Genomic DNA, 10061 nt, shown 5'->3' on the forward strand with positions numbered 1-10061 from the left:
AGCAAGATTCAGCAATGTGGAGTCTCAGTCAGAAGCCCAGCATGTTATCTTGTGGATAGCAACAAACTAATTATGAAATTCATACGAGGAAAAAATCCAAACAAGACATAAGACTGTGTAGAAAGCTATGGTAACTGAAACGGTGCAGTATTGGCAAAAGAACAAACAGTCCAATGGGTTGGAGCCAAGAGCACAGAAATAGTCACATAAATACAATCAACAGATCTTCAGCAAATCAACAAAAGCAGCACATTCACTTGGGAAGAGAGATTTTTGTTTAACAGATGTTGGAGGAACTGGTCATTCACATGCAAAATGAGTCATCAGCTGACCAACCTTATGATCTGAATAAGAAATGGCCTCTAGAATCTTCTGTGTTTGACCCTTAGTCTTTGGGAAGGCTGTGGAATCTTTAGACGGTAGAACCTCGCTGGAGGAAGCAGGTCTTGGAGGGCAGGCCTTAAGGTATTGCATCTCAGGCTCACCTATTTACCTACCCTCTGCTTCCTGACTGTGGATAAAATGGGAGAGCTGCCTCACACTTGTGCATCCACATTCCTCTACCGTAATAGATTATATATTCCTTCATACTACAAGCCAGAAGAAACCTGACCTCTCTTAAGGTTGTTAGGTTTTTTTCCCAGATATTTTCTCACAGCATGGAGAAAGATAATTAATAAAGAAAATTTGTAGCAGAAAGTGGGATCATGATGTGGCCGTGTAGTTCTTAGGCTCTTGGAACTGATATTTAGGGAGGCAATGGAAGAGTTTGGAACTCTGGGAGGTGGGGGGGGGGGGAAGCCATAAAATGCTATAAGCAGAACTCAGGGGCTGATTCTGGTGGAAATTTATAAGGGCTAGGAGAAATGTGGACAGTGGATTCCCAGTTCATGAGGATTCAGATGGGATCAAGGACTCTATTAGGAGTTGAACTAGAAATCATTTGTGTTCCTTTCTGGCCAAATCTATCTTCATTCGGTTATTGCTCTGAAAACTTTAGTAAGGTTGAACTTAAAAGTAACAAATTACAAGGCAGGCCAGAAGTCAGGCATGTTTGGTCTCTCTGGTTTTACATTTATAGTAATATTGAAACTGAGGTAGTCGTGTATAAAACAAATGCAATTTGGCAAGGAGAAGAGCACAAGCAAGTTGAAAGTTGCAGGACAGGTGATAAAAACCCAAGTGTAAAGAAATTAGCCCAATTTGGAAGCATCCTGTTATGCATGAAGCAACAGTGAAGGTGCTTCGTGGTCCAGAACCTGCCTACTCAAGACTCCAACTAATGAAAATGCAAATTTATTTGATAGGAAAAAGTCTAAAACAAGAAAGTAGCTGAAAGGATTCCCTGATGAAAAATAGCTTCCTAGAAAATTGATCTCGTAGATTCAGTCCCCAGAGCATACAGAGACCACTAGTGATATGATCTAAGGTACGAGGTTTTATTCTATTCAAGTTGACTTGGTAGGACTGTCCATATGGTATCGGTTTCATAAGCATTATGAGAGAGATATGATTTAGATGAGTCATGGAGATTTTCTCTATAGTTCCAGAAAGTACTGTCTGGCAGGGTCAAAGTTCTTCAAAGACTACTGTGTAAAGCTGTGAGCTTTACATAGAGATTCCAGGATGTTGGAGAGACCAAAATGTGACACAGTAACTGAATACTGTGGGTATGGAGTGGGGATACCCAAGAGAGAGGCAATAGATGTTGCAGGTAGCACAGCTGAAAAGATAGGACTACTCAAGCCATTTTTGGCCCAGATAACATCATCACGAGTCTCACATTCTGGACACAGAGCTGCAGGGATGTTTTCCTCCTTGTTGGGTTTTGGTCTTTGGGATTCTCCTCTTTTCTTGTTATCTTTCCACCCTTACATTCACAAATGGTAATGTTTACTCTGTGCTATTGTATGCTAGAATTCTGTAACCTTTTTATGTTATAGGGGTTCATAGATCTAAAAAGCAAAATAATCAAAATTCTAAAACATCAGAGATTTCTATGAAAATATTGACATAACTGATTTTAAAGGAAGTTGCAGAAATTAGCCAGAGGTCAAAGAAAATCAGATTCGATATCTCCTGAACTGAGAAACTTTCTAATTACAACAAACTGCTAAGGTTTGAAGTTTCAATGTTGCAGAAGTTAGCATTATTTAGTCTAGCTTACACAGTATCCAACTTACACAAATAAAAGTATAAAACAGCTGCAAGTGAAAACCTCAATACCCCTATCGTCATTGGAGAAATGTAAGCAATAGTTTAAAATTGTCCTAATCTGGTTTAAGTTGCTTTAGTGAAAAGCTCTATCACACATTTATTTCAGTGTTTGTTTTAAGTTTCCCCTTTCAGTACTGAGACTTGGGACCAGAACCTTGCATAGGGTAGGGAGACGACCTACTAAGAGAACCTGCATAATTCACTGTAATTTCTTCAGAGTGTGCTTATACAACTCAGGTTTTGCTGGTATAAGATGAGTGGTTATAATAAAAGGTTCCATTTTCCAGGCTCGATCTTTGATCCTTCCCCTGTGGTCTGCAAGATATTCTTTCCTGCCCCTAGGAACATGACTGACGTAGGAAAAGAGTCAAGGCCCAAGAAAATGGCAGAAAAATAATTATATGGATTATTGCCAGGAGGCAAAGAAAATCAGATATGATGTTGCCTGAGCTGGGAAACTTTTTATTACAATGAACTGCTAAGGTTTGAAGTTTCAATGTTGCAGAAGTTAGCATTATTAATCTAGCTTGCACAATACCCAAATTATACACATATAAGAACAGAAAATTGCATGCCAATCTCACCAGGGATCATGAATGTAAATATCAGAAATAAAACAATCAATGATTTCAGGCCCTACTGAATTTAGTAGTTCAGCTGTAGTGAGTTTATATATACAGTTTAAGCACAGGGTTATTTAAACCTACTTGGTGTGTCCCAAGTATCTTGTGACAATTTAGATTGTGAGTGCATGAAGAAAGGACTGAAGACCTAGAAGTAATAAGAGTGAATGAGGCTTCAATAGAACCCCTGCATATATGATGCAAGCAAATTATACACTCCTTCTTCAACTGTATATTTAGTGAATGTAATTAAAATATATATATATATATATATATTTATGTAGCTAATGGTATCTAGTAATGCATATTAATGATGAGATATTAATGTATCTCATTTCTCAGGTGCTATTGTTGTACAAAGCACCTTTATTTTTTTGTCCTTGTTTATTCCAGTAGTATACTTATCTTCTAAAACCACTTATGAAGGGTGTGGCCATATGGCTCTACCGGTTTTACATGTGTCTGTAACAGTCCTCTGTTCTTCTGCTCTGTTTCAGGATGATAACATACCTCAGGTAGAAATTTCTCCCTTAATGTGGGTCCTGAAATAATAATACACACAGAAAGCTAAACTTAGCCCCGAAGTGTAGTCGAAGCTTACCTCAAAACTTAGAATAAGAAATAAATGTTCTGTTGAAAATCATGGAGCTGCCAAGGTATATTAATATTTTCACCACAACTGTTGAACAACATATGACTTTGTAAAAACAAAACAAAACAAAGTAAGCAAGCAAGTAAGCAAAACAAAAATCTTTCTGGGACAGAACATTGTAGCTATAAAATCTATTCTAGATCCATGGAGGGACACTATTCATTTTGCTTGGGTTACAACCATGCCAATTATTATGTCTGAGATTAAGAAAACAAATGGATTGGACCAACCTAAGGGATTCCCTTAGCATTGAGAGTAGGCTACGTTTGGTAACACTGGTGTTCCTTGATTGCCTCCTGTTCAACTGTATAGAAATGGAAGAAAACTGACAGGAGAAAAAAAATATTAGAAACACGTGGTATAGCACATGGTGAGCTCTACAATCACTTACATAATTTTCTTTTTGTTCATTTATTTGTGCTTCTCATATTTCTAAATGCTAATAACTTACATTGTTGATTTGTAAGGTCTGGTCGTCTGTGATGTTCTCAGTTACCGTAGACTTTTTTTGATTCTGTTTTAGCACTGGGTTCTGTTTCACTTAGGGGCATATTTATAAAAGGAAAGGTTCGTCTCTTTATAAACTAGCGATTCTCCTGCCACCCTGCAAAGTTGACTGCAGCACTCTACAGCTTTACCTGAAGCCTCCCACTGGAAGAGGTGTTGAATCCAGTGACCCCCAACATTCACAAGGAAACTCAGAGAAGACTTCTTGCTCATCTAATGAGTCCTTCTGGAAAAAAACACCAGAGGTTACTCGGAGGGTCTGAGGACTGTTTGCATGTATTGAATTTCCTGCTGGTGCCAATAGAGAACAAGGGTTTTCTCATCAGCTTGTCATGTGGGCAAGAATGGGAGAAGGGAAAGGGGGCTTTAAAGTCATAACAACTCTTATCATACCTTTCGTGTCCAGCCTCAGTGACAGTTCTTTCTCTACTCCAAATGCAGTGGTTCTCAACCTTCCTAATGCTGCAACCCTTCAACATAGTTCCTCATGTTATGGTGACCCTAGCCATAAAATTATTTCTATGGCTACTTTATAACTGTGATTTTGCTACTGCTATGAATCATAATGCATACATCCATGCTTTCTTATAGTCTTCGGTAACCCAAAGGAGTCGTGCCCCACAGATTGAGAACTACTGCCTAAACACAACTACTGCCTAGCCTTCTTCACAAACAGTCTCCTTGCATTTTCTTTACAGTTGTTCGCTACCACACATGTCCACTAAAAAATGTCGATGTCGCCTTGCTCAGGCTCGTGCCTGTTCCTTTGGCAAGGCTCAAATGTACTTCAAAGGTATGACAATGATATGTTAAAGCCATGACAAGGGAGTCAGCAAATAGCACAGAGCTTCCCTGGGAGCTGCCAGAAGAGATAGCATGGTGGACAGGTCACCTGCTTAATTCCTGCTTAATTCCAAGTCCTCAGTTTCCCCTTGGTCCCTCTGCCATCCCCTACACTGATGTTGAGGTTATGAAGGTCTCCATGGCTCTCTTCCTCTATCATAGCAGCCATTGTACTTTAGAGTTAATGCTAGTGCTCTTTGTGAAGGTCAGCCAGAGAATACTGACCTTACTACATCGTTCCTCTATGTTTATGCTCGAGAACTGTATTTATAAATATTTATGAATTATCACATACGGCTGTATGACTCTTTAGATCTAACTCCAAGTACTGTTTTGCTTTTTAATTTTAAAAAGATCCACTCCTATTTTATATGTGTAAATGTTTTGCCCACAGGTATGTCCATTTTCTACATGTATGCCTGGTATTCACAGAGCCAGAAGAGGCTATTGAAATTAGAGTTACAGATGATGGTAAGTTGCCATGTGGGTGCTGGGAATCCAATCCAGGTCCTCTGCGAAGAGTAACAATTTTCCTTAACTGCTGAGCCAACTCTCCAACTTCAAGATACTGTTTTCCATGCTGCACACAAAAAAGCCTAAAACCTTCTGTTAGTGGCAAATACATCTCCTGAGCCCTCTTACCTTATATTTATTGAGCAACTGATTGTTTTCTCAGTGAGTGCTGATAGGAAAAGATGGAGTAACAACTTGCAGAGACCCTTGGGGTTTATCATGGGCATGATCTCTCTACTTGTAGTTATGGAAGCAATTTTGTTTTTCTTTTAAGGAATTATCAAAGTGAGAACAAAGTAACAGGAGATACACTTGGCTGGGTGTTGGTGAACCATTTGCAAACACATGCTTAGAAAACACAAGACCCGCTGATTACGTGATTGTGTTGAAGAAGCTCGGAGACCTTGAAATCCGATGCAATTTTTCTGCATTTCATTTTCTTTGTCTTTGCTTGAATTTCCTTCAGATAAAAGACAATGAAGCCACAAAATACAAACAAATAACTAAGCCCTTGGTAGGATATAATTTAGCAGTCTTCCCACTTTGGCAGGCCAAATGCAAGACCTTCAGATAAACAGATGTTGAAAAACACATTGCTTGTCAATAGCATCCATGGGTCGGCGACAAGGGTATTCAAAAATAAGAACTTGGATTGTCCAAATATCCTATAATTCATAGTATCGTTTGCTGAATGATGAGTGTTCCACTCCTGCTATTACAAAGCACTAGAAACCGGGTCACTTAGCATAACACAGGTAAGGCTTTGATGGTTCTTAAAGCCAGACATCTGAAGTCACAGTGTGGACACCAAGGAGGACACTTCCATGCCTTGTTCCTAGCTTGTATAGTTGCCAGCAGACTTGACATGGCTCAATGTTTAGCAGCCATACCCCAACATCTGACCTACTTTCTCTATGTCCTCTTGTTTTACAAAGACCCCAGGCACTGAACTGAAGGTCCTTGTATATCGCCATGATCTTAACTCATTTCACCTGTAATGGACCTTTCTCTAAATAGACCAAAATCTGAGGTTACAAGTGGACATAAATCTGGGAGGACCCACTGTAATGTTTAACTACAGTGAAATTTCTAATCTTTTTAGAAGTCACTCAGTGGTGGCTATTTCTTTTAAATCATAACAAACAAGGTAGTACATAATCATACATTTTGATTGTAAGCTTAGCCTTCTAACAGCTGAACCATCCTCCCATAATTTTTTTTTAAAATATTCTGCCCTTGCCTTAGTTTACTTTCAGCTCTTGCATTTATAGGTTTTATTTGTTTATTCTCTTTCTCATACATTTCTATTCCCCTTCAATGAACAACAACAATAGAATCTTCTAATTAGATTCAGGAAAATACATTAATAAGTATTTAGAGACTCCCGTTCTTATAACTCTACCATTCAACACTATTTTTTGCCTTGCGACTTACAGGGAGCAACTGCCAGTGGCAACATCTTTTATGGCCCCAAGAATAATGTTGAAGTTGGCAAATCCCAAGTGCCGAAAGAAAAAAAAAACCAATGTTGCCCATTTGAGCAATGAATTTTACATAAAAATATTTTCACCCAGGAAAGTTTCAAGGGACTCTATATATGTCTCTTCCTCCTACAGAAGGTTTCATTGTTAGGAATTCATTTTTATATGTTTTCCCCAAAGTCAAAGATACTGGAAATACTATTTTAATTTATTGTTCCTCTTCATGCCTCCTGACAGTATACTCAAGAAATATCAACAAAAATACTTCTGAGAAACGGCTGTCCAACCTCTTCAACGAAGTTGCTACCTGTAATTTCACTTTATTTTTGGTTCCTCTAGTCATGGCAATTTTCTTTTCTGGATTGCTGGAGCTCACTTTTAAACACTGGCAGGAAGCCTCCAGGAAGCTGGAACATCCAAGACTGTAGAAAGGTAGGAGAGTCTTCTTGTATGTGTGCAAACCTAAGTCCAAGAGACAGTGTGAACCTTTGTGAGAACCTTCACAGATAAAATGCAATACTTTGCTTTTCACAGATTTTCTAGTTTTATAGTGTTTGGTATGCTCACAAATCTCTAAGGATGTCAACATCTGTTTGTATCAGAATGGGACTCCATTAAATATAAAAGAATAAATGGTGGTCTTGTGTCTCTGCAGGGAGGGAACTCAAGGCTGGTATATTGACAGCATGCTAGACCCCGGTTTCTTCTTTCCAAAACCCCCCTTTACATCCCGCACATTTGCCTTACCCTTTCCAGCAAAGCTCCTCAGACAGCAGTGTGCAAGAAGAGTGTGTCTTCTTTCTTAAAGGTCACTTTCTAGGGGAACCACTCAATAAAAGAGTCATTTTCACATCATTGCTGGGAGTTGATAACATGGTGACATCCTGATAGAATCATAAGCAGTTAAGAGTACATGTAATAAAATAAAGAATGCTTAATTAAATTTGACTTTTGGGTCTATATTTTCTCATAAGTATAACATGCCGGACCCAGGCATAAAAGAAGTTTTTATGATTTCCAAGAAATTCAAATTGAAATAGGTATCCTATTGATGTTGAAAATCGATCCCTTTCTCTGAGAGTCAAATTTAACTTACCCATTTTGTAATTTTATTTGCCAAATCTAGTAATCTTATTAGAAACCTGGATTTTACTACTAAAGGAAGAGGTGAATAGTTAGTTTTATTTGTCAACCACCCACAACCTAGCATAACTTGGGAAGAATCTCAGGGAGTTATTGTCTAAATTTTGTTGGCCTGAGGGCATGTCTATGGGAGGATTGTCTTAATTAAGATAATACATGTGGGGAAGACCAAGCCTGCTATGGGTGGGGCACAGTAGGTCCTGAACTGTATATAAATGGAGAAATTGAGCTGAGTACAAACAATTAAGCAAGTGGACAGGTGCGCATTTCTATTTATTTCATTGCTATTGATGGTGGATGTGATGTGGCTAGGCTTCCTCAAGCTCCTGCCGCCGGGACTGTCCCACAATGATAGACTATAACCTGGATGTAAAATATAATAACCTTTTCTCCCCTGTGTTGCTTTCTATCGGGATGTAGCATAACAGCAACAGAAGTGAAACTGGGACACTGGGGTCCATACCTTTTCCAGCTCAGCTGTTTGAACCAAGCTGAAGCAACTCATTCTATGCAGCTGTAGGGTTAAGTTGCCGAACACTCAGGGGTAGGGGTGTACCTCAGAAGGAGAGGATGTTTCTAGTGAGCATTAGGCCTTGGGTTTGAGGAAAATAAAAAAAAAATGAGAATGGTAACACCTCCTGAATCATCTTTCTCATCTTCACTAGTGAATCTACATTAACAAATCCTTACACATAATGTCTACACTTCAGAAGCATTACAAAAAGTAGTTAACCTCTTGACTCAATGAACCTGTACAAGGCTTTGTGGTTTTCTGCACACAGACTAGGAAGATACATCCTTTGTAAACATCCTGATGTCATGGGTAGAAAGACACAGAATTTTTTTTTACACGTAGGTTTTTTTTTTCTTTGAATTTGACACAAAGCATGACCATGTTCCTTTCAGCACAATCTATTTTTAACTTGTCACCTTTTTTTTTTAATGCCAATCTAACGATACCATCTGTTTAACTCTTTCAGTTTCCTTTGGACTAAAAGAGGATGCTCCTAGGAACACTATTTTTACTTTTGGCAGAGATAGACATTCTCAACAAAAGCCCTTTATATCAGATCAAAAGGCCATCTCAGTGAGACTAACCTGCATCCCTGAATGGGCCTTCTGACCCTTTGGATGGTCTGGCTTCTAGCAAAGGAAGAACACTCTACCTTGATATTTACATTTCATTTAGTAGAAAACAGCAAACCACATTTTAAATGGAAGGCTCCGATGCCTACAGTCGTCACATCCCATCCTTGTACATTCTGGCTGTCACAGTGCACAAGAACACACTATGTTCATCTGACAGTTTTTATCACATCCTTTTCTCTACCGCATATTTGCCCCTCTGGCTTCAACAAGAACCGTTTATGGAAAATTTACAATTGGTAACAATTATTTTTTGTAAAAAAAAAAGCAGAACAAAAAAGGATGAATGGTCTATTTGTTGGTTTTCTTATCCCTTTAGATTCTAAAACTACTAACTGATTTGTAATTCATTTCCAGGCTCTGGTATGATTCTTATGGCTGCCTCAGAATCATGATAAGAAAAGAAAATGGCAGAGAGCAAAGCAAGAAGCAACATATTCATGGCTCAAACTGGATGAGCAGAAAAGAACAGAACCCCTCCGTGGATTAAATGGGATACCGCAAAGTCAGGCTTAGTGACTGAATGATCGCCAAGTTTATATTAAAGGCCTTATTTCCATTTACAAAATGATTCTCTTTGTATGGTTCAAGGATTAATGTGCTGGGCATCTTCCCAGATTCAACTATTTATTTAAAAAGGCTTTCCATGTCAAGGAAATCCAGGTTCTCAAGTGATAAATTTAATGAGGAGATGTGTGACTTGAAGTTCTGCCTAATTTCAGGTGTTGAACATCCTCCAACCATTTTTACTGGAATGGGAGAGATTCATCAAACGCCATGACTCCATTCCATTTGTGTTATCACTTCTAGTCCAACGAAAATGCCCTGGACGCCGAGGAGGATGCAGACATCTAACGGTACCAACACTCAGCATATGGCCACATGAGGCTAAAGTCAGGATGAAAGCAAAGGAAACCAGACAGTTTGCCCAGAGAC

At 38.8% G+C, this 10061-nt stretch overlaps 1 long non-coding RNA gene across 1 annotated transcript; it reads left to right on the plus strand.

Moving 5' to 3' along the window:
• Positions 1 to 4865: 4865 nt before the first annotated feature.
• Positions 4866 to 9666, plus strand: LOC134485715 (uncharacterized). Its single transcript, XR_010063978.1, has 3 exons — positions 4866 to 5313; positions 7074 to 7268; positions 9483 to 9666. It is a non-coding gene; the product is annotated as an uncharacterized LOC134485715 (long non-coding RNA).
• Positions 9667 to 10061: the final 395 nt, after the last annotated feature.

This window comes from Rattus norvegicus, chromosome 2 (genome assembly GCF_036323735.1).
Source record: "Rattus norvegicus strain BN/NHsdMcwi chromosome 2, GRCr8, whole genome shotgun sequence".
In the NCBI taxonomy this organism is placed as follows: domain Eukaryota; kingdom Metazoa; phylum Chordata; class Mammalia; order Rodentia; family Muridae; genus Rattus; species Rattus norvegicus.